This window comes from Alligator mississippiensis, chromosome 6 (assembly GCF_030867095.1).
Source record: "Alligator mississippiensis isolate rAllMis1 chromosome 6, rAllMis1, whole genome shotgun sequence".
NCBI lineage: Eukaryota > Metazoa > Chordata > Crocodylia > Alligatoridae > Alligator > Alligator mississippiensis.
In genome coordinates this window covers 33,901,456-33,926,940 of record NC_081829.1, presented here as the reverse complement: position 1 = coordinate 33,926,940, position 25,485 = coordinate 33,901,456, and the positions used below count along the sequence as shown (strand labels likewise).

At 44.4% G+C, this 25,485-nt stretch overlaps 1 protein-coding gene across 1 annotated transcript in view; it reads right to left on the bottom strand.

Annotated features, from left to right (window-relative positions):
* The window catches only part of ANXA11 (annexin A11), a 54,214-nt gene extending 42,064 nt beyond the window's left edge, over nt 1–12,150 (bottom strand). Inside the window, exon 1 of the mRNA XM_014601461.3 lies at nt 12,019–12,150. The gene's annotated coding sequence lies outside the window, so the exon portion shown is untranslated. The remainder of the gene's footprint in view (nt 1–12,018) is intronic.
* Between the last annotated feature and the right edge of the window lie 13,335 nt (nt 12,151–25,485).

The window sequence follows — 25,485 nt, the reverse complement described above, 5'->3', positions numbered from 1 at the left end:
ATATGAAAAATAATAGTATTGGTTCAAATTTAACTTTTAGTTGTAATTGTAGTTGTTTTTGTAACACTAATTCTTATAGTATTGTTTGGGAAGGAAGTGCATTCGGAGCATTGTTTCTGATATATGTAATTATTGTGTTCTTAATGTTTGTGGTGTTTCTTAAGGCTAAGCAGTGTTATATGCATAGCAAAGAGTTTTAAAATAAAATTGTGTTGTATAAATTAAGTGTGTAATCACTGTGAAATCGTGCAATCAGCTAACTACTCCCTCAGCCAGTGCATCAAAACGAATCAGTAAATTGTGTGGGATTTTCTCTATTCCATAACCCACTAGAGACAAGAGTGTCCTAGTTACTACCAGCCCGCTCTAGCATTCTATCCTTCAGCTCAACACTTAAATATTAAAATTTTAAAAACCTCAGCATGCATTGTATACACCATTGAGCCTAAAGAAATTTAAAATGCTTTTAGAAAAAACAAAACGAACACACAACCAAACCTCAAAACCAAAATTACTAATGCAGCCACATTTCCATTTGGGATAATTAAATCCCCAAATCTTAAATTAATTTTGAATTCACTAAACTCCCCAACTTTCCATTATAAAAGTCTACTTGTCCACAGCTTCACTCCTCTTCTGTCAATTTTCTCCAAGCAATTTCTGCATCTCTTGGTCATTTCCTTGCCCATGTTCTCTCTTCCAGAATTCTTGCAGCCCTTCATCCTCCCCCTCTACTACTGTAATCCCAACATGAAATAAGTGCTTGATGAGGAGAAAGCTGTGGAGTATTTCATCTCATCATTTCAATGTGCCAAAACCAGTTGCTTTACCACTATAAAAGTAAAGCAGTAAAGCCAACTTCTGAACTAGCCCCATTGTGCAAACAAAGTGAACAGGCGTGACCAGGAGTTCTAACATCTGCCATAAAAGAAACAGCACCAGGGAGTGTCCTGAGAAATTTACAGAACAGGCATTGTCAGAATCCTCTCCCCTCATTGTCAAAGCTACATCCTGTCAACAGTGCTCCTCTCTAGGGTGAAGCATGGAACTTTGAAGATCCCATGGCAACAAGGCAAGCTACCCAGCCTGACTTGAAATTGAAATGGAGGGCCTCTTCAGGTGTCCGAGTGTTTTTTCATTTGTCCTGGACAGCTTCAACCAAAGAGAACTGCCTGGAAAAGTTAAAACATGCAATAGAAAATGTATTATGCGGGGTTGTACTTGGTTTAGAAGATGCATTTGAGTAAATACAAATAATTACACAGAAAACACAATTCATTTCAAAAGCAGAGAATAGGTTGATGATGTTCATAAAAACTTTTGTTACAATGGGGAGTAAATAATTCCATCACTGGGAAGAGAAACTTCAGTATCTACTTTTGTTTTAGACTCCTTATAATAACAACGCATTACACTAGATCCTAGTAACCAAATCCAAGGCCAGAGCCCAATATATTCCTTCACGTATAAAACAGAGTAATGGATACTAGGGCTGTGCAAAACAGCAGCGTTCAGTTTCGACTTTTGTTTCGAGTCAAAACGGTTGTTCTATTCCGTCGAAACATTTTGCCATTTCGACCCCGTTTCAATGTTTCACCCATAGGATATAATGCAGCCCTGGCTGCTAGGCCCTGCTGCAGCCATGAAGCCTGCAGATTTAAGTAAGTTTGGTGCCCAGAGTAGTTAATCAGTTACCTCAAGTCAGCTGCCACAGCAGGCATTATTGCAACATCTCACCCTTAACAGGTGGGATAGCCAGTAATAGCTCATCTCAATTGATCTGTGTGTTGATGGGTCTGCTTCTACCCTGGATAACATCAGGGTAATGTATACCAATGTAATTTTAGTGCTGGCTTTTCCTGGGGTGATTCTATACCAGAGTCTAGTAAATTATACAGATGTAAGACTTCCTTATTTATCCACTCCTTTTTAACACTAATGTGAGGATGAATCATTCCAGGGGCAGGCAATTATTTTGGCTGGAGGGCCGCTTAAAAAGTTTTAAAGAGCTATCCAGGGCTGCAAGGGTAGCCCTGACCCTTGACAGGTGCCCTGCCCCTTGGTTGCCACCTTGGGACCTGAAGTCCTGCCCCTAACCCCTGACCTTTGCCATTCTAAGTCCCTCCCCTTCTGGGAGGGGAGGGTTGCCATTTTAGAATATGATTTTTTTTTTTTCTTCAATCTGGTTCCAAAAGTCAAACAACTACTATAATGTATTTTAATTTTATTACAAGAAATATTTTTGTCATGATTTGTGTAGCCTATATAGAGATGACTGCATAAATAACTCAAAAAGAAAGTCTCACTCTTGTATATTGTGTGTGTGGGGGGAGGGGGGTGGAAGGTTCATGTGTGTGTGGAGGGGGTTGTGAGGTGTGAGAGAGGGTAGGGGGTGTGAGGACCCCCCCCCATACACACACAAGCTCCTTCCCATGGTGCACAGCCCCCACTGCCAACAGCAGCAGATGGTGGGCACTCAGGGTGCTTGTGGCCTGTGCAGGCGTTGCCACCCAGCACCACACTTGGTTGCAAGGACAGCAGCTAGGCCAGCCTCCCTCTGGTGCATGGGGCTCCCCATGGCTCATGTGCAGCTTCCAGTGCTTGCACAGAACCGGGGGAAGCCCTGTGTGATGGAGCTGCTTGCCTTCACTGCCCCCTGCCATGTACATCCCATAATTTGCCAGGAAGCAGCACTTCCATGAGCTCTGAGCACCCACCACCTACTGCTGTCACCGGCAGCAGAGGCTATGCACCATGCAGGGGGAGTAGGTGGGGGTCCCCCCACCAACACCCTGCCCACCCAAGCTCCACACTCTTACTAGCTCCACATTCCACACTCCTGCCCAGCTGCAGCTCCCCCTTCCCCTGCTCCCACTGCTTCCCTACCTGCTGCTGGGAGTGAATGTTGTAGCAGGGAGATGAGGAGTGGCCACTGGATGCCAGGGAAATTGAACAGCAGGCCTGCCTGGAAGCTGCATGCCAGTTGGGCCAGGCCCTTCAGCACATGAGGGTGGGAGCAAGGCACATGGGCTAGGCAAGGTACAACTAGTTGGTGGGCACTGGTGGGCCAGATGAAATTGCCTGGAGGGCCAGATCGGTCCTGTGAGCCATATTTTGCCCATCCCTGGATTATACCAATGTAAACAGGTCATTGCTCCAGGGCCCAATGATATGCCACTAGCCTTTCTGTAAAGCGACTTCAGTTTACTTATCATGCTTTGCATATCACATAAAGAGGAAATGTTGTCAGTTAACTAAGTTAAAGTCCTTTTACTTCCTGCCTGTAGTCAGACATTCCCTTGGCCTTTTCTGGAATATTTCACAATAGGTTCTAGTTAAAGGTTATGCAAAATTGCAGCACAACTCCTCTAAAACACAGCCTGCTGCTGCTAGCTGCATTTCAAATCTATCACCCACTCTCCACACTCATTTCTTTTTGAATGCCAAGGCAACTTCATGGTCTCAGACGATAATTTTAGAGCATGCAATAGCCAGGCTTTCACAGATAAAAAGAGTGCATGAAGCACTAGAAGATTGTCAGTTGCATACAGCTCTGCTCCTCACACTCAATGGAACTTTCTACTGCAAGGGAAAACCTGTCTATGGTCAGAGGCAGATCCATCTCTGTGACAGCTCAAAATAGTTGGAATAAATTCCAACAGGAATTAGGATCATAACAAGCCTGACTTCCTTCTTTATGTAAGGCATATATCTCTGACCTGCCTTCTCCAATAGATTCAGAGCAGCAGGGAAAAAAAGTCCTCAAACAAGGTTCAAGAAAAACACTGTGCTGCACGCACAATTCCCATCCCACATGTGACAGATGCTACTCACATCTCCTAATGTAGTAATGGGTTGGTGAACAGTATATCGAACAGAAAAAAAAATGTACCACCATTAATATAAGCTACAAAATTTTCGTGTGTCTGAAAATTGTTGAGACAGCCAAACTGGATAACTATGCTGATAGCACTGGCTGCACTGTAGACTGAGACAAACCATGATCAGCATCATTGTAGCTAAATGTGATTGAACTCATGCTGGAGAAAGATTTCATATTGGCTGGCTGACATACTGCTGAACATAGTATTTGATGTAGGTCAAGACTTATGTCCATCATACATAAGATAAAAATGCCTTTAATGTATTTGTTCCCTAAAGCCCTTTAGAACTGTCTGTCTATCCACTCCCTCTTATTTTTAACTTTAGGAACAAACTAATTCAATAAAAGTTTGCATCACATTACAGTAAAAGCAAACATGGTTGGTCTTATGTTAATTACAAATTGAGCAAAGTTCTCATGAATAGCCCATGTTATTCACAGCTTCTCTGTGGGTACTTTTCTGGTTTCAATACAAGAAGTAGGTTATTGAGCACTATATTTAATCATGCTTCAAAAACATTAGTGTCATTCATTGAGACCTGAAATTCCCTGCATAAAGGCAGTTTCAGCAGGCTGAGAGATGAGGACAAATAAAGAAAAAGCTGCATTCCCCTCCCCCTCTCAAAAAGGCCTAACTCTTTTCAATGACATTTAAATTGCTTGCGCAGAAGCAACATCAGTAGTAATGGACACCTTTAAAGTTGACTATTTTGGTAACACACTATAATAGTGCTTCCATGGAAAGCAATATTTTTATCCTGGCTGGGTAAACAAGACTGGGGGAAAAATAATCACAAAAAGCAACAGTGACAAATTGTGGTCAAAACAAGGTCAAAACAGCAAGAATACACGCCTATACCACGTAGTAGCTTAGTACGAAGACTCCTCAAGAGGCACCTCCAAAAGACATTACTGAGCTCTGTACTTTCTTAAAGGAATGTGACCAATACTTATCCTCAAATGTATGTATATGAATCTGGTCAGTACGCAAATAGGTATCTAAAGCAGCAATGTATGTCTGCAATACAGATGTATGTGGGAACCACTTGATGATTTGAGACCTCTGTAATGATAAAGAGTTTCCCATTACAGTTTAAGAGGCAGAAGCCATATTATAGAAGTGCACAAAAAAAATCTAGGTTCAGGCTCCTGGATGAAGAAAATGATCCATTATGATACGTTTCAGCAGAAAAAATGGCAGTCAGAAATTATATATATTCATTTTACAGCTTTACACACTCCAATCAACTTCAGTATTTGGCATTCCAAATTTCAGTATTTAATGCCCTGAAATGAAAGTTAAATACAAAATTATTTCAACCTTGATGCCCTCTGTGCAAGTAAAATGTCTCCACTGGCATGGTTCCAGGACCTAATCAGAAGTCTACCACATACAAATGAAGACTAAAAAAGGAGGTCTCAGAAATACTTAAACACAGAAGGAGAAAGTTGGGTGCAAATATAAAACAAGTTTACAACTCCATCAATAATAATGATTTGCAATGTTCAGGAAGCACTGTGGTATAACACATTTTCTATCACCTGGTTCTCTTTCATATATCAAGAGTGCTTACTTTCACTTTCAACCAAATGAATAGCCATTTTCACAGATTTCATAGACATTAGAGCTGGAAGGGACCTCAGGAGATCATCAAATCCAGCCCCCTGCCCCAAAGGCAGGAAGTCAGCTAGGGTCAAAGGATTTTGCTTCAGTTCAACCTATATGACAATATATAAAATAGATCCACACAAATAAAGCATGTTACACAGAGCTGGGCTTATATTGTGTTTCCTTACCTTTAAACATTACAATGCATCCAAGAGGCAACCAGTAAAACATTTCCTATTTAGTCACAATGACATCTTATGTGACAGAAATAAAAATGGGAGTGGAGTGCTGTAAAGCCAGATGTATCATGAATGAACAGCTACTTCCACTGTTAGATCAAAAGCAGAAAAAACATTTTTCAGGAATTAAAAAAACCCTGATTTATAAAAGCCTAAATAACTCTGTGATATTATAAATTACTAGCTTTTTTATTCTAGCATTAATCTCAGACAGCTGCTAAAAACCTCCCTCTTTAAAGGAAGAAGAAAGAAAAAAACAAACAAACAACCACCACACCACACATGTATACCAACTAGGATTCTTCTTCCCTTTCTCAAGTAGGAAACAGCCATGGTCAAACTATTACACTGGCTCACCTAAAGCCATCCTAAAGAGGGGGAATCTGCACACACTGTGAATCATGTGGCACCACAAGCACTTGGTTTGGAAGGCACTCCTTAAGAAAAGACCTCTTTTTTTCAAAGCATACAATAAGCATGTACAAATGGACAGACTTGGCCCAGATCTGTTCACCACTCACATTGCTAAGACCTGCTACTGGGACATGAAAGCAGAAGAAGCATCATCAGCACTAGTAACTAGTTACCCATAAATTGCTTCTGCCTTATAAATGCAATAGTCAAAACTGCAGCCCATTAATGGGGATAATTTAAAAATTGCTCTCTCCCCACCTTTCAGTTGCATGCTAAGGCAATAACCAGAGATGCTGCAGGAACTTCTCCCTCATCACTGTTACAACCACTTCCCCCAACCAATGTCTTTTCAGACCTCCTTAGATGCAAAATAGCCCAGAAGCTTCCTACTTCCTAACCCTGCCTTTGGTCTCTACAGCACTTCAACCATTTTAGAGAGGTAGAAGGGACTGGAAAGAAATAAAGCCAATGGGTCTAGAGTGAGCCCTAGATCTGCTGGAATTAGCATTGGATTTTGAGTATTGCTGGCTTGAAAGAGTGGGAGCGTATCAAATACTGAAGTTCTGCTTGCAGCATTCAATTGTCATGACTGAAGCAAGGGTATGATCATTCAGGAAGGCAAGGATGACAGGGAAAGAGAGAGAAACCCGTAGTTCTGGCATTTTTTAAAAGTGACATGCTGCTTCCAACCTATTCCATTTCCTTGAGGCAGTAAAGATTTATTTTATCAGCCTACAGAGAAAATAGTGTACCACCCCCACACCAATTCAAGTCATCTCTGTTGAAATTGCTACTTATCCCCTACAAGTCACTACACGAGTGGGAAAAAATGTTCAAAGGAGATTTCAGATTACTACTGGGTTCCAAAGGCTAGTTCCGATTAAACAAGTTAATTCAACTGATTTGTATCACAGCTCTTTAAAGACAGCATGTCCCATCTATGTTTACATTTATATCATAGTGAATGCAGTTGGTAAATGACTGAAAGTTGTGATCTATTCAGTGGTTGCCTGGTGACCCAAGTGAGGTAATGCTGGTTAAGTAATGCACATATTTTCACACGTATTGCAGTCAACACCCTGTGAGACCCATATCCTCTACAGCAGGAGCGGGTAAAATATGGCCCATGGCCGGATCTGACCCATGGAGCAATTCTGTCCCCAGCCCACAAAACCCGTGACTGTCGCAAGGGCATGTGGGCAGCAGATCATGGTTCTGCCCTGGGCCCAGCCCCACAGAGTCACCGCCCTGTTACCCTGCCCCTCCTGCTCCTGAACACTACTGCCTGGGGCCCCGTCCTACATAAGGAGTTTTGGTGAGTTGTTGCAGCAGCCCACTACAGCTCACTAAAACAGCCTATGTGGCCCCTGGGCCTAACTAATTGTCCATCCTTGCTCTACAGAGACTAAGATACTGCATGGAGATCCACATAACTTTCTGTTCATCAGTAAATGCAAGATCAAGTCCAGGAGAACAATGATTCCCATCAGCATTAAATCTTCATATCATAAAGGGGTAATAAAGAGAAAGAAACAAATGTCTGTACGCTTTAGCTATCCTAAGCTGAGAATTTGCATTAGGATTCCAAGTGAATGGAGGGAGAAAGATGAAAATGAAACAATATGACATGGAGTAGTCAGTGATCCCTGGAGCTGCCAACACTCTTAACCCCAAATATCTGACTTCTTTTTTTTTTTTTAAATCACAATTAACATTTGTTCCTCAACATTTTGTTCTGTATTCTTTAGCAAAAATCCTTCTTCCTTTTGGGTATATTAAATAGTCTTGACATACTATTAAAGACAGCAAATACTTAAAGCCCTCCTTTACATTTTTCGATAAGCTTTTTAACTTTCCTACTAATGACAATTCATCCACTAACCCCAGATTTATTTTTCAAAGAGCATCTTTTGTGCTCATCACCATTCCTACCTGAGTGTTTTCCTTTACAAAAACCTTAGGATGTTCACTGGGAAATATTTTATTGCTAGTCAAAATATTACAATGCATACACCAGACACTTGTTTTAACAGGGAGAGGCAGTTAGCTGTGTTAATCTGAAGTTCGGCAGAAGGCAAATCTAACCTGCCTTCTATTTGCTTTAACCATAACTGCAAGATTAATAAGATATTAGCACAAGAAAAAAAAAAGCTTCATGTGATATCAGAATGGGTTTATGAGAACTTAGAATATATGGAACGGAAAAGTTCATATTTAATTGTAACATCAGGTCAAATTGTTTTAGCACAGATGAGTAGCACCCTTATAAATATCTTGAATTCTTTTCTAACCCCATTCACTCCTCTGAGGTTTATAACATTATTTTTTAAAGGCACTAGGCCACCACAACTTAAGAACAAAGCACTCTCATATTTAACACAAGCAGGGTCAAATGTAATTACTCCTAGTTTGACTTTTAAAGAGCACTGATAAATGCTTTTGGAGAAAAATACTGTAAGCTTTACAGTACTCTAAAGTAAAATCCAGAAAAATTCCTAACTACAATAGCCAAATATATTGTAAGCCTCCACTTAGTTTACTGTACATGACTTAAGGTGCCCAGCAAGCAGCAGCCTCCCTCCACAAGTGGGACAGCGGCTCAGGCATTTCCCACCTCATCTTGACAAGTAAGTGAAAAGCTTTCCAAAATATTCCCTGCAAATGTACTGCATTTCTGTTCCACAGGTTACTGAAGTAAAGGAAAAGTGTAATAGCTCTACGAGACCACCTCATCCCTAGCTCTACGAGAGCACCTCAAATACTGGGACAGAAGATTATTTATGGGAGCCGAAAGAGACCTTCACAGAAGTTACCTTTATGGAACATATACAGTAAAAGACATCTGAAGGTACCTTGTAACAGGATAAACGTATCTGGCAATAGCATGCTGAAAAGACACTGTATAACTGTGCAGATAACTTAAGTCCACTGTCTTTTTTAAGAAGCAATAAAACAACATTTACCACATAATTACCGCAAGCACTGAACTGTTCAGGAAGTCGATAAACAAAGTGTACATCTTAAGTAGTCAGAATAAATGGATGAGCTTTGTTCACTAGGGACTGTAAAGGGTTACTGCTGTTTCTCTGTTGATCAGCTAAGTCCTTACTTTAACACAGAGGTAGTCAGCCTTCAACCTGCTTTAACAACGACTTACAAGAACCAGCTTGACCGTATTTAAGCCAGGCAGCCATGCATTTCATAGTGATCATAAGTTTTGTAAACAGGAAAAGTGTAGTTACAAGAAAGCAGAAGACATAACCCTTATACCACCTCAAATGGTGGGAGGGGGGGCGCCCTGCCCCCCCTCCCACCCCGCGTATAGTTGAATTCGCATAAGTTAAATGTGCGTATGATGCGACTGACCTGTATTATGGTGCAGACCAGTGATTCTCAACAAGGGTACTATGGTAGGACTGAAGAGATGCAATATGGAAATAAATAACAAAGGAGAAACTATTGATTTTCTTAGTTATTTTTATACACAATTGAAAATAACCTCCATTTATGAATCTTCCTGAGGCTAACAGAAGGTGTCCCACCTGTGGGATTGGGAAGCCAGGGTAACACATACAGGCATATTTGCCCTACCAGCTGCTTGACCACTGTCAAATGACACTCAAATCTGTCAAACTACTGTCTACTTTGCCTAGTATTTGTGCTCTAACTGCAGGTTCCTCTTTGCACCTCAGGACTGCCACTGAAATTTCATCCCTGATCACTCTGACCAATGCAGAGATAGTAAATGGTTCTCTGCAGGCTAATTCTGCTTTAACATGGTGATTTAAGGACTAGCAAACAAAATATTCCATACACTTGGATTCACACGAAGAGCTGAGGCCTGAATTTGCATGCTTCTTCAATTTTCTTGAAGTAGTCTTCTGCTATTACAGTCTAACCATATTCCCATTAACGTTGTGGTGTTTTGACAACTTTCAGCACTCTTCCTAGATGTGGTTTCATATATTTTAGTGACTTGGGGCATTTATATACCTTCTGCTCCCATGATGTACACCTTTGGGTGACTACCAGGTAAAGGCCTAAGGAGTGGGATTTTCAAAAGCAGTTGAGTTGGGCAATTAACCTGCACTGAAACTGTAAGGAAATTAGTACCTAACTTTATAGTCTATAAATCTTGCCTAACCACCCAAGACAAACCATCAGGTCTTATCTTAAGTCCAGGGGTGGGGGAGGACATGGATAAACACACACACACCTTGGATTATGAAATTTCTTGTTGATGATTATATCAATGCAATTATTATTTTATTTACATTTTGTACAGCTTTCAAACTGTACTGCAATATACATAAGAGCTACTATATCAAGGTAATCATGTTTAAAGCAGCTTGGAAAGAAAAGCATGATGATGTGGCTTCATTATAATAATGTTAAGATTCCAAACTTTATTTTGAAAAGGAAAATAGCCTTTGTTTGAACAAAGAGCTGAAGGGGTAAAAGAAAGATAGAGAAGCAGCTAATCTTTGTGTTTACGCTATGCCTATCACAAAAGAATCACCAGGCTGATAAGCTGAGGGACAGCATTGCACCAAGTAACAATAGCACAAGACCTCCTCTAGAGGTGACTGATTTGTCATGCAGAAAATAACATGCACGTAGAGGAGGGAAAGGAATGTACCACCACACTGTTGCAACAGCTGAGGTTTGGGAGGCCAGACAAAGAAATACTGGTGCCTAGTCCCATCATTATACTATTCCCACCGTTCCCTTCTGAGAAAGACCTTTTTCCCTACATATTGTGTCTGATGCAGTTTTCCCTCCCTTCTATATACAGCACTTTCATTCCTCCTCTTCAGAGACTAGATCCATGCCTTTTATATTTCACTCTGAGAAAAAAAGGCCTTCCAGGAACTCCCTTATCTAGTAGAGAAAAACAACTATTTCCTAGTACAAGCTGTTCTCACTGCTCACTTTCTCCTCTCCAGAGAGAAATCAGGAAGTAATTTTGATGCATTTTTTTCCATTTCACAGTACATAAAAATATGCAATTAAAAAAAATAAGGTGGACATCATTATCCAAACAGTATTCTTAAAGGCCATCTTGCAAAAACACGCTTCTGTGCATGCTTGCTTTCAACCCACGAGGACTTCCAGTAGTGGCAATACAAGCACACACTAGTCCTCCAGGCTACAGCGTGGTTGTAGCTGTGATGGTCCAGGAAATACAAAGAGACAAGGAGGTTCCTGCAATATCTTTTATTGGACCGGCCCTACAGTTGGCAGAGGGGCTAGACAGGCCTTTGGGCACAAGGGCCTTTCCTGAGCTGCAGGCACTGATGCTTAAGCACTCAGACAAGCGTGTGTGGCTCCAAGTCGAACAGCACGACGCCTCCAACTTGCTTTTCACGTAGCTGAGAAAAGTACGCCACCAGATCGCTTGGTTTCATTTTCACACTGGCCAGCGACAGCAACGCGGGCTACAAAGAAGCGCCTCGGGGGAGGCAGAGCCCGGCGTTTTCTTCTCCAAGGACAGCCGTCCTGGGAAACCCGCGGAGGCGACCGCGGCCCGTGTCCCGGCTCCAGCCCCGGGGCGGTCCCACCACTCCGCAGCAGCCGGCGGAGGCGGGATGAGCCCCGTCTTGGATGCCAGTGCCCACTATCCTGCCTTGGTCTACGCCAGGGGCTGGAGCCGTTCTCGGGCCCGGGCCGGGGCCGGCGGCCAACCCCGTTCCGCAGGGCTCGGCCTTTCGGTGGTGTCGCACCCCCGGGCCACGCACAGCGGCACCTCCCGCAGCCCCGCCTCGCCTCGCCTCGGCCGCCGCAGTCCCGAGCGGTGCCTGCGGGCTCGAGCCCAGGAACCCGCCGCGCCCGGCCCCGGCCCCGGCCCCGGCCCTCCCGCAGCTCTGTCCTACCTGCGCCGCCGCCGCGGGCCCGCTTTGCTACAACTGCGACTGCGGCCGCGCTTCTATTTCGGGCGCCCGGAGGCGGGGAGGAGCGAGGCCCGCCCCGAAACCGCCCGGCCCCGGCGGCGAACCGGCCCCGCCCCGAGCTGCTGTCCCGGCGGGCCCTTGTGCCCGGCCCCGGGGCAGCTGGGGCTGGGGCTGGGGCTGGGGCTTTGTTCCCGGTTGCTTCTTCCCGGTTCTTTCCAAGCTCCCCGTCACGCAATGAAAGGCTGTTCGTCATGACTGAATGAGACGAGCTCAGGAGTTGCCATTTCGTCACAAATGTGTCAAGAGCAGCTCTGGAAAAGGAGCCGGGGCCAGCAACAAGGGACTGGGGAAAGGGAACCAACTTCTTTCTGCCTCTTAGTATTGGTCCTTCCCGAGAGACCAGTAGAGACGGGCGGGGCCAGCATGGCCTGGAATTGAAGCAGAGGGAGAGGAAAGGCCGAAAGCCAAAACAAGCCAACAAACAAGAAAACAGCCTGTCAAATTGGCACAGCTCTTGGCTCTCGTTGGGTTTAGATGAAGCCATCCATGGCTCAGAGTCAGGGCACCTCCTCTGAAAACCCCAGCTCTACATTTTTCCTCAGTTTTTGACCACAGAAAAGTAATAAAGCAATTCTTCTCTTGGTCCACAAGGGGTCAGAATGGGGTTTTGGGGTGGTTGGATTTTTTTTGACATTATGGATTCCTATTCAAAATTGCTGCATTGATCTTGTGAATTGTGTAGATGGTTACAGAATAGTCTGCTCTTGTGTAGAAAATTAGGGTTGGAAGGAACCTCGGGGTCACATCTAGTCCAACCCCCTGCTCAAAGCAGGACCATCCCCAGCTAGATCATCCCACCCAAAGCTTTGTCTAGCCAGATCTTAAAAACCTCTAGGAGATTCCACAGCCTCCCTGGGAACCTATTCCAGTGCTTTACTACCACCCCCTGCCCGAGAAACTTTCTCTTCCTACTTAACCTAAACTTCCCTTGCTGCAACTTGAGACCATTGCCTTTTCCTGTTTTTGGCCACCACTGAGAACAGTCTGGCTCCATCATCTGTAACCACCCATCAGGTACTTAAAGGTTGTTATTAAATCCCCCTTCCATCTTCAGATAAAATAAGACTAGTTCCCCCAGCTTCTCATAAGTCATGTTTCCCAGCCCCTAACCCATTTTCATTGCTAATATTCTAATACTGTGCTGCATCCTGTAGCACCCTTAGGTAGGTAGCCTAAAGCTGGAAACAGAGTGGCTAGTGGTTATCATGAGGGATCCGGGGGGTTTTTTGTCATGGAAAATCTGCAGGCCAGCAGAGTTTTAGAGGGCTGCTTGGGTCTGCGGGGAGTGGGATGCAGGGGGTGCCACATGCATGTGTGCACACAGATACGTGTGCATGGCCAGAAATACAGCCAGACAATGGTGAAGAGCAGCTCCCCCAACTGCCTGCAGGTCAGTCTGTGGGGTGGGGGAGGGGGGATATGGTCCGTTCACATGGAAGGGTGGAGGGGGCATAGGTGGTGTGGATGGGGCAAAGGGGGCAGATTCAGGTGGCCACAGTGGGAGAGGAAGTAGGACAGGTTTGGCAGCTGGGCCTGGGTGCACTGCCCAGCCAAGGCAAGAATGCACAGCCATGACCCAGCCAGGGAGAGGGACAGAGCCACAGGCAGCTCCTCTGGGAGGCAGCGGGAGGCCTGGCTGCCCACTGCTGCACACACAGGGCTGGATTAACGCATAGGCAAAACTAGGCACATGCCCAGGGCCCTGAGCTGTGGAGGGCCCGGTCCTTCCCCCTGCAGCAGTGGGGAATAGCCCCATCCATCTCCCTTCCCTTAGCCTCCCTTCCCCTCCCCTCCCCTTCGACAGCCTCACTCCCATGGCACTGCTTCCTCGCGGCAGCTCCAAGCCCTGCTTCCCATGGGCAGCAGCGCTGGGGTTGGGAGGGGGGTCTTAACGGCCTGGGGCCCACAAGTTTGTTTGCCTAGGGTCCACTAAAGTGTTACTATGGCCCTATGCACACACACCTAAGAGGGTTCAGGCGCCAAAGGCAACACATCAGGAGAGCATGAGGGGGCATGTACCTCCCCAGGTTTGTGCACTCCAAGGCCCAGCTGATGGGATCCGGCACAGGTGGGTGGCAAGGCTCCATGCCAGCTGTGCCGCCAAGGTGAGGCACCTCTTGCCTACCCAGCAGCAGCAGGGGGCGGAAGGGAGCACAACTCTATGCTGCCAGCCCTGTTGCTGCCAAGTGAGCAGGGGGTGCTTTGCCATGGCAGCACAGCTGGCACAGGGCTCCTGGTAGCAGCACTGAGCTTCCACACCCCAATTCGCCCTCCTGTGCTGGGTCCTATCTGCTGAACCACAGAGGCCCCCAGGGGGATGGGGAGCCTTGAGCCCTGCAGAAGGCAGCCTGGAACCTTCCCCAACCCCCCCATGGGCTCCTTTTGGCTCTGCTGCAGCTGTGCCACCCATGGAGGGGGCAGGAGCCAGGGGCCAGGCTCTGTGCTCCACTCCAGTCACAGCAGCTACCACCTCCTGTGCATGGTTGCCACGACACAGGTGCTGCTGGCCACCTGCGGAGCAGAGAGTTGGTATGATGCAGTTGCTGGGTCCTGTAGCTCTGGCAGCTGGGAGAGCCCCTCCAGCAGGGCTGAGGGGGTATAGGGGACTGTGAGTTGGGAGTGAAGGGTCCCAGAGGGGATTAGCAGTAGCAGGGGGGTGCAGGTTGGGAGGGAGGGGCACTGGCAGGAATGGGGAGGGGAAAGGGGCTTATGGGTTGTGGCACCAGTAGGGCCAGGTGGCTGCAGGTCCAGAGTGAGGGGCACCAGCTGAGCTGGGGGGCAATGGCATGGGAAGGGTGCTGGCATATCAGGGCTGCTGAGTAGGGCTATGCAAAGCTTCGGGTGTTGACTTGATTCAGAGGAGATTTGGAATGATTTGGCGGTTGACTCTCTGAATCTGAATTGAATCAGGAGACCAATAAAAAGGTTTGACTCAATTTGGAAAAGATTCAGAGAGCTTTGGAGATTCAGGCAGTCCCTGCTCGCTGTCACAGGGAACTGGACCCAGACTTCATGCCTGTAAGTAGGAGGAGGGGGCTGGAGGAGGGGAAGGGGACCATGGGGGGGACATCCCCTGCCTGCTCCCCGAGCCCCCCTGAGTGCCCCCTGATCCCCGCCTGCTATCCCAGCCCCATCAATGGCTTCCCCCCACCCCAGCCCCAGCTTCCGGTTCTTTAAAAAAAAGCCCCTATTCACTAGCTGCTGCCAGGCAGAGGGCCAATCCCCGCTGCTCCCCACTGCCCCATGCTGCATGGGGGGCTCTGCCAAGAGCCCCCATCCCTCCCCTCCTCCCCCCGCCCCCGCTCTCCCAGAGACTGCACATAGGCAGGGAACAGGGGTGGATTTTAGGCAGTGTGTTATAATTCTGCATGTATCATTTCAGGTGGTGTCAATATGTTTACTTTGACTTGAGCATCCCCAGGTGGTACAGGCATATTCAGCCCCAGAAAAACAAAGTGCTAAGTCAGTAGTGTGAAGGGTGGATGTGCTCTCTACTTGGAATTTGCAAACTTATGCAGGATTTTGTTTCATTTGTTGACCTTGGCTTTGGTATTTGATATGTGCTTTTTGTAATTAAGTGTATGGTCCAGTGTTACCCCTACGTAAAATGGGTATTTCTAATGTCCGAGACTGTTGTCAGGTGACATTCAGGTGTCATTTTGCATCCTAGTTTCTCAGATGAGAAGCACAGATTTGAGTTTTGCTAGGGATGGGTTTGAGATACTTGTTTAGGTGGTAAACTGACATCTCATTCAGTGCCCTCTCCAGGATCTTTTCTGTGTTCTCAACATTCTTCCATTGTGTCGTAATGCAAAGATCATCAGCACAGATGAAATGCTGTATCTTTTATTAGATCAACTAAATAGTTGACACAAACACCCTTTTTCAGGCATAAGGAGAGTATGCCTGAAGAAGGGCGTTTGTGCACAAAAGCTTGCAAAGAACAATTTTTCCAACTATTTACTTGGGCTAATAAAAGAGATTGCATTTACCCAAAGAACCTTTTCTGCCTATGTCCTTAGACCAACACAGCTACAATCAACAACCCTAGGTGAAATGCTGACATTCAGCAGGATGTGGCTGATCATTAATGTAGATAGTGAATAAAAGGGGTGTGCATACTGCATTGTAGTAAACCGTTCTTTTGGGAGCACCATCTACTTTTCACAGAAGCACCTATTCTCCAATAGGCTATGAATGGTCTAGTTTAGGTCTCAGTTGTCAGTCATGAGGTACAATTTGTAGATCATGATGTAGTGTTGGATGGTATCATATGCAGCAGATAGGTCAATAAACGCTGCGCTGTGATCAACTTCTGTTGGAGGCACTGGTGGACTTCCAAATTGCTTTAAAATTGTAAATATATCAAAAAAATATTGTGTTCAACTGATACCTATACATATGGTGGCGTTTCATTTTAATCGTGGGAAAACTCTGACTTGAAGGTTTTTAAATCTGAGAATTTTGGATTTTTATCAGAGAATTTGGTGTTTTAAACAGAGAAAACCAGGATCCCTAGCTATCATTTATAAATCAGCTGGAAAAGGCAAAGATCTACAAGGGGGGAAAATCTGCAGTTGCTATAATATTGTGAAAGCTAATTAGGCCTAATGACAATTTTGAGGAGCTTTGGAAGGCCCTAACAAAAATATGCTTAATTGATGTGATGGCCATCACATTCAAAATGATGTGATGGCAAGCCAAGTATGGCACCTTGGAAGGACTGTGTATCCATATTGCAAGTGCTTAAGTTATAGGCATGTGCAGGCAAGGTATGCATGGAAGGTGTGGGATAGGAATACAGAGCTGCTCTGCCCTGCCCTGCTAAACTTACTGAAAGTTACTGCTGGCTGCAACTGCAGACTACAAATCCCAGAAGCACCTGGAAGCAGGAAGAGGAAGTAATGAGAACCCTGTAGAGTCTTATTTCTATGATTCTGGACTGCAAATCCCAGAGACCTTGGGGGCAGCAGGAAGAGGAAGTGACTATAAAGTCCATGCTGGCTATGTGCCAAAGAGCCATGCTCTAGCACTCCCTGGCTTCTGGCCTAAGCTACTGCAGGCATTTGGCTGCATTTCTTGAATCAAAAGTGAATGTGTGCCCAGTTGTTTCTCAATTTATTCTATGTAGCTTAGACTAACCTGCAAAGACTGAATTGATTCAGCCTCAGGTTTTTTGACTGTGTACTTAGCCTTTATGTTCTGTAGAATCCATGGTGTGTGGGTGTTGAGCATTTGCGTGTTAGGCATCAATTTTTGGTGAACAAGAGGTAAAGCTAAATAATTAACAGAAAAAAAGGAGTTTTTGCCTGAGGGCAAAAAAGGTGGCATAAAATCAGTGGAAGCAAGGGGCAATCACCAAGGAGGGTTACACCTCCGTTGCTCGTGATTGCAGCGAGGCTGTTAGGAAGGCCAAAGCAGAGATGGAACTAGGGCTGGCGACCAGAATTAAGGATAACAAAAAGTCCTTTTTCAAATACATAGGAAGTAAGAAGGCACCAGGTAACACAGGGCCCCTACAGGACAGGCTTGGCAATCTGGTGATTGCAGCAAAGGACAAAGCTGATCTCTTTAACAAGTTCTTTGCCTCCGTATTTCTGATCAGGGACCGAGACAACTCCCCCACTAGGATTACGGACAGGTTCAGGGGACACGAAGCCATGCCTAGGGTCAGCGACAATCTAGTTAGGGAACTCTTGGAGGGACTGGACGTGTATAAATCAGATCCAGATGCTCTTCATTTGAGGGTACTGAGGGAATTGGTGGAGGTCATAGCAGGGCTCCTGGCACAGCTGTATGAGCTCTCATGGTGCTCTGGTCCCAGAGGACTGGAAAAGGGCCAATGTGGTCCCCATTTACAAGAAGGGGAGAAAGGAGGACCCGGGTAACTATAGGCCAGTTAGTCTCACCTCAGTCCTTGGGAAGACCGTTGAGAAAATTATCAAGGAACCCATCCGTGGGGGCCCACCATTGGAGGTAATGCTCAAGGGCAACCAACATGGGTTCACTGAGGGCAGATCCTCCCTGACTAACCTTGTTTCCTTTTACAGCCAGGTCACAAAGTCCTTGGATGCAGGCATTGAAGTGGATGTCGTCTACCTGGACTTCAAGAAGGCCTTTGACACTGTCTCTCATCCCATTCTCATAAAAAAAACTAGACGACTGTGGCATTGATGCCTACAGAGTCAGATGGGTGGCAAATTGGCTTAATGGTTGCACCCAGAGAGTGGTGGTGGATAGGTCGTTTTCGACCTGGAGGGATGTGGCCAGTGGAGTTCCCCAGGGCTCAGTCCTCAGGCCTGTGCTATTCAACATCTTTATCAGCGACTTGGAGGTGGGCATGGAAAGCACGCTGTCCAAATTTGCTGATGACACAAAGATGTGGGGAGAAGTGGGCACACTGGAGGGGAGGGACAGCATCCAACTAGTTCTAGGCAGGTGACAGAGGTGGGCAGATGAGAATAGAATAGAATTCAATGCAGATAAGTGCAAGGTGCTACATCTAGGGAGAAGGAACCAGCAACACACCTATAGGCCAGGAAACACCCTTCTCAACAACACAGTGGCTGAAAGGGATCTTGGAGTCATTGTTGACCCCAGGATGGACATGAGCCACCAATGCAAAGAAGCAGTCAGTAAGGCTAACCTCACCTTGTCGTGCATCTACAGATGCATCACAAGCAGGTCCAGGGAGATGATCCTTCCCCTCTATGCAGTGCTGGTCACACCACAACTGGAGTACTGTGTCCAGTTCTAGGCACCGCACTTCAAGAGAGATGTGGCTAGCATTGAGAGGGTCCAGAGGAGGGCCACTCGCATGGTTAGGGGGCAGCAGGCCAGGCCTACAAAGATAGACTAAAGGGCCCGAATCTATTCAGCCTCCGCAAGAGAAGACTGAGGGGATCTGGGTGGCCGTTTATAAACTCACCAGGGGGCACCAGCGGAAAATAGGCGAGGCTCTGTTCCCTTGGGCACCACCTGGGTTAACCGCCATAAATTGATTGACGGCAGGTTCAGGCTTGATATCAGGAGGCATTACTTTATGGTTAGGGCTGCCAGGATCTGGAATGGGCTCCCTAGGGAGGTGGTGCTCTCCCCTACGTTGGGGGTCTTGAAGAGGAGGTTGGATAGATATCTGGCTGGGGTATTATGATTCCAGCACTCGTTCCTGCCCAGGGTACAGGGTCAGACTTGATGATCTGTTCAGGTCCCTTCCAACCCTAGAAACTATGAGTTGTGTGTTTGAAAATGGCAGAGAGCACAGAAAAGAAAAAGAAGAGAAGCCACTGGAGAAGCAACAGCTCCAACACTAGACCTGATCTAGTTTATAAGGTTCACAGAAAGTTTTGGTATTACCTGCAAAAAACAGTTATTCCAAAACATAATCTTTGGACAAACCAATACCCTTGCTGGCTTAACCAGTGCTATTCCACCAAATATTTTAGGTTTGATTATCTATCATTTTCCAAAAAGCCTCCGAAATTTCTGACTGTCTAGGCACCATGCAGAGACCACAGATACTAAATTAGCTGGATGACAGACTATTCACTGGGAACATGGATTGTCAAGAATTAATACCCACAGACAGTTCTAAGGCTTATTGTAACATCTGGTTTGAGACATACTACAATAATAATGCATACCTAGTTACCAACAGATGTCAAAGCATTTTAGGGTAGGGTAAACATCATAGAGGCATTTGGTGCTTTCAAAATATGCTATAGGGCATAACTCTCTTAATTCATGTTTCTTAAGTTTAACCCCTTTTTTCAAAGCAACGAGTTTCCAAAGTGGATAGAGAGAAAAAAGAAAAATGGTGAATGGGATCACTTAAAGTTCACTTAATATTTGGATTCAATATTCACTTTGTATAAAGAAGGTGTCTATGCAGTACCCTGACCATTAGCAGATGGTACTCTCACAGGGTACCTGAAAACATAAGTGTTTTGAAAAGAGAGAAAAAAAATATCCAGGAATCTGTCATCTGGGAACCTTCTTCCATCCCTTTGCCTTACTGGCTGTCTTACCTCAAAATCCATCTGCAAGCACATACTACTTGTCATATAGTTTGTAATATCCCTCTCCCACTTTATAACTGTGACCCAAATTACTTGGCCTTTACTAGTTAATTTGTTAGTACCTATGTGAATAGTCCCACTAACTTTACTGTCACTTTCTAAAATATAGCCCAGCATTAAGTAATTCTGTCTAGCAAGTCATGATGCATTTTTTAGGGAAAACTTTACTGAGTCGTTTGTTGTACATGGTTTATTTTTTCATCAGTAAAATTCTACTGGGATTTGAAAGAATGGAAACATTTCATATTGGCCTTTTCCATTTGAAACAGTTATTCTAGCTAAGTGCCTCAGTAGAAATAATTTCTGTATGTGTGCCTGCATTCTTTAAAAATGAGTGAGGCTACTCACATGGAAGTATTTAGAAAGCCAATTAAAAAAATAAGGCATGGAATTTTGCAATTAAAATTGTCTTTGTCAGAACCTCAGTTTCAATAGCACTGCTGACTAGATGGAAGACACAGGATCTTTGTGTGAAATTCAACTTGCTGCAGCAGACCTACCAATACCACCTCAGCTGCACAATCCAGGAACTTTGGGTAGATCATTTGGAGAAGATTTGTCTCATGGCACATCAAAGGGCCATAGAACCCATAGTTCCATGAGATGTTGTATGCACTGATTGTGTAAATGTGATGGTACTATTATAGCCTATAAATCAGCAGTTGTTGAGGTACTTCAATGCAGTGAAGTCTTGGCCCACATCCACTCAATGAGGGTAAATGTCTTTCACACCATGACTGCAGTGATTTGGAATAATTAAGTTAAAGGCAATGCTCATTTCTTACATAACATGTCAAATTACAAAAAGGTGACTGGCACCGTCACTGAAATGGCATGAATGGGCACGAACACTGAGATCTTGTCTATATGACAAACTTCAATGTAAAACACTTCTAAACCAAAACAAACTCAAAGATGCTCACAGAGGGTGCAGACAGAAGTGCAGCTCCCCGCTGTAACTGAGAACACTTTGCAGGAAGTGTCTGAGTTACAATGATCCCTTGGAGCAAACAGAAGTTCGCTGTTAGTTTCAGAGAGGAGGGGAATCTAGCTGTTGGCTGGAAACCTGCAGCTTGTATCCCCTAACAATGGCCCCTTCTCTCTCCCAGCCTGTCCCTATTTCAGAATGGAAGGGTGGAAATGAAGCTGAGTGGGAGCTGAAAAAATCCCAGACCAAACTCCCTCTGCTCCCTTTTCCTTCTCCCATTCTGAAATTGGTTTTAACTCAAACAGAAGTGCAGCTCTCAGTTGTAACACAGTACAGTTTTTGCAAAGCATTTTGAGTTACAAAATTACCCCAGACCAAACAGAAGATCACTGTTGGTTCTAGAGGACAGGAAATCTAGCTGGTCTGAGAGCCTGCCATCAGGTTCCCATGGCAATGGCCAGGCTCTCTGCCAGTGCTCCCTGTTTTCAGAATGGGAGAGGGGAAAGGCAACAGAGGGAGCTCATTCTTGGGGCTCCCCAACAGGTGCTAAAAGGGTGGAGATGAGTGAATTTGAGCCTCCCCCCACCTCAGGGGGGCTGCAGTACACCTGCCCCACCCTTTGGGAGGGCTGAAACAACCTCCAGACTGAACTTCCTCTGCTCCCTTTCCCCTCTCTCATTCTGAAAACAGTGACACATTGGGAGCTCAGCAGACACAACTTACAAAAGACCCTACATTTTGTAACATGTTTATCTGATACCTCATGCTATGAGGGGTCAGATTTTCACTCAAACAGCCATTTTTTAAGCTGTTTGCAGCTGTGCACTTGTGTTTGGTCACAGCTATAAACTTTTTTCTGTGGCCAGATCAGGTGAAAATTGTCACTTCTGTCTGCACCCTGAGTTAAAGTGGTTTGACTTTCTTGAGTAAGGCGGCACTTATTTGACATCACAGACAGTCTGTTTGGCTTCGGGTATGCTGGCAGGGCAATACAACTAAATTCTCACTCCTCAGTCTGTGTGGTATTGGCTCCTCCCCTCTTTGAAATAAGTAGCAAATTTCCATTGACTTAAACTAGAGAAGGATTTGCTTGCCCTTGTGAATAAAAAGAGGGATTCAGTCTCTACAGCTATCAGTAAGGCATCTCCCCACTAACCTTACATGCACAAACAGAAACTCGGGTGGCTGTGACAGTCGATGGAATATTTCTCTACAAGGAAACCATTGTAGGAAAAAAAAACTTACTGACTGCCCCTTTCATACTGTCTGGGAAGAAGGCATTTGGTTAGGGCATGTCATTTCTAGAAACTTTTCCACAGGAATGATACCCTAGGAATCCTGGTTTCTTTGGGAGCTTTGGCTGGGGAGAATCCTTCACCCCAAAATGTTGCTATACGCAGCAAATATTCTGTGTAGGGAAAGAGAGTGAGAACTGTTCTGTGCTGGTTTTGAATGCCCACATGTTAAATCTGTAGGAGACCAGCAAGCATGCCATCAGGGACACTTTTACATCACAGATGTTTATAATCAGCTAACACAAGTAAGAGCTGGAAACGATCTGTACCTATCACAACAAGCCTCCTTCATTGTAATGGAAAAAAGAGACCGGGTTTGTTTGTTACATTGTTACGGGAGCCACATGAAATTCGGCAGATAAGGTAGCCTGATTCTGAGTCCACTGAAGTCAGTAAAGAGTCTCTCAATTGACTTAAGTAGATTTTGATTCAGGCCCTAAGTTTGCTGAGATATTTGTGATCTTTTTTAAAGCCCTGTTTGATGTAAATAGAGTCTTTTGAGGTCTGAATGAAGCCCAAACAGAAAGATGAGCCTGACTGAAATCAGAACCAGGGTTATACACTGCCTTCTTGCTTATATGGCTGAGCATAGTGGGGCCCTAGTTTTATATTCTGTAGATGAGAATAGCTCCTTCTTCTCACCTCCAACTGATAATGCTTCGGAGCTATTTATGCATCTGTTTTTCCCTAGTTCTACCTTCCTTTCCCTTTTCTTTCCTATCCAGCATTACTACTCAATGCTGTTTATAAATATAACTATCAATTGATGAACAATTATTTGATTTGTCTTGATTGAAGGGAAAAATCTTAAAATAGAATAACGTCAAATCTCCAAATTTATAAACATCATGATCAGAGATTGACAAACACTGCTAAAGCACACTCTCCTATTCATTGCTGGAATAAATCAACATGATAATGAGCTTCAAACATTATAAACCCAATTCTGATCACACAGTGCCTCCTTCCCATTGACTTCAATGCAGTCAGTATCTAGCTAACAACACATGCCTATAAATCCACAGCATTCTCCTCCCTTCTTTTCATCCACCTGGTATATAGCAGAGGTGGTCTGTTTAAAAAAGTGGTAAAGCATAGTCTGGAAAGAGTCAATCTTACCTCAACCCTGAACCTATAAAAATACACAACTGCATAAGGAATGGAAACATTTTCCAAAAGGAAGGTATGTAAATTACTGGGCTACAGAGCCAGAAGTAACTTGCACATCAGATATGTGCCAGATTGCTTCCAAGTTCGCTTAAATAAAGAGGGACATGCTTATCAGGACCCCTGGATGAGGCCCCCTTTTGTTCTCAGAAACATTAACCTCAAAACTCAAATCTCAGACAGTCAAGATTTCTGTCTGGAAGTCTCTTTGCAACATTTTTCATTTAAAAGGAATCTAAAATGCCTTACCAATCAACTATAAAAGGAATCCTGTCATTGCTCAACTACAGCTGCCTCTAGGGTAAAAAGTAATTCACAGCAATGTCTCATAACATGATAGCTTAGAAAAGGAAGTGAACATTACTAGAACACAGGAGTAGAACTGGCTGACATTTTTTTTATTTATTAAAGTCAGATCATTAAACTTTAAAAATATATTAACATTTGAATGAAAGGAGTTCAAAACAATTTTTGTCATTTTTTTAAACTGCTCTTTCAGTCAACTCCTTACAGAGCATACACTTGCCAATGAGAAGAGATCACCTCTGCAGTAGGAACAGAAGCAATTCTGCACATAGGTTCTGAAAGGGAAAAGTCAGTCATGACCTCCAGGAGATGGAATGTAATATCCAAACTGGAGTATGGCCAGGAGAGATGTCCCAAACCTGTTCTGCCATGCAAATTACATAGCCATTTATAGCCTTAGTCAAGGAATTTGCCAGAGGCATGCAAAATGTTATCATTCTGATTTATTTGCCCTTTATTACCACCTTGCTTTGCTATAAATAACCCCAATACATGTAAGGCTACCCCTCCAGTTATAGAAAGTGTCATGAGAAGTAGTTAGGTTCTTCGTTTTTCATGCAACCTGGAACAGGGCAAGTCCAGCAGCATGCTGTCCTTAATGTTATGCTGGGGTACTGGTCCAATACTGATTCAAAGGGAGTCAACCCACTTAAATCACAGCACCGTTTCCTGAAGTACCTGAAATTTCGGAAAGCTTCCAGGAAAATACATTTCCAACCTTATTCCTTCCTTTCACCAGACCATGCCCATAAGTGTATGAATGCTGGGACAGGGCAATGGAAACTGCTGGGTAACAGTAATAAATAATAATAGCATGTCACCTACACCTATGATTTCACAGCTGCTGTCTGTCTTCCTTGTTTCCTTCCTTTTTCCATTTAGTAGACAGACATATGGACTTCATCTTCATAAGGATTAAAAAAAATATTCTTTACTTTTATCTGGTACAAGAAATATATAGATCTGGACAAAATAGCAAACATAAATTAATTTCCCTGCCTCCATTTTCTCAGTACTCTTGATAGTTTTTCAGTAAGGTCTACAAGATATCCAGGATACCACCTCCTGTTCATGGCTTTTACTCCAAATCACTGAATTATAGAAAAATAGGACTGGAAGGGACTTCAAGAGATCATCTAGTCCAATACTCAGTTTAAGAAAGTGTGATCCTTGTCTCACCCATTCTAGACAAGTGCCTGTTTAACCTGATCTTAAAAACTTCCAAGGCTTGAAATTATACAACATCTCTAGGTAATTTGTTCCAATAGAAGGCGCTTAACAACGATCATAGTTAGACTGTTCTGCGTGATATTCAACCTAAATATCCCTTGTTGCAATTTAAGACTATTACTACTTGTCTTGTCCTTTGCAGTTGCAGACAATAGCCTGTCACCATCCTCTTTATAACCACCCTTCACATATTTAAAGACCATTATCAAGTCTCCCAATTTTCTTTTCTCCACACTAAATAAACCCAGTTCTTTCAGTCTTTTCATAAATCATGTTTTCCAGTTTGCTAATAATTTCCTTTGCTTTCCACTGAACTCTTCCTATTTTGTCCACATCTTTCTTGAAATGTGGTGCCCAAAATTGGACACAGTACATCAGATGAGGC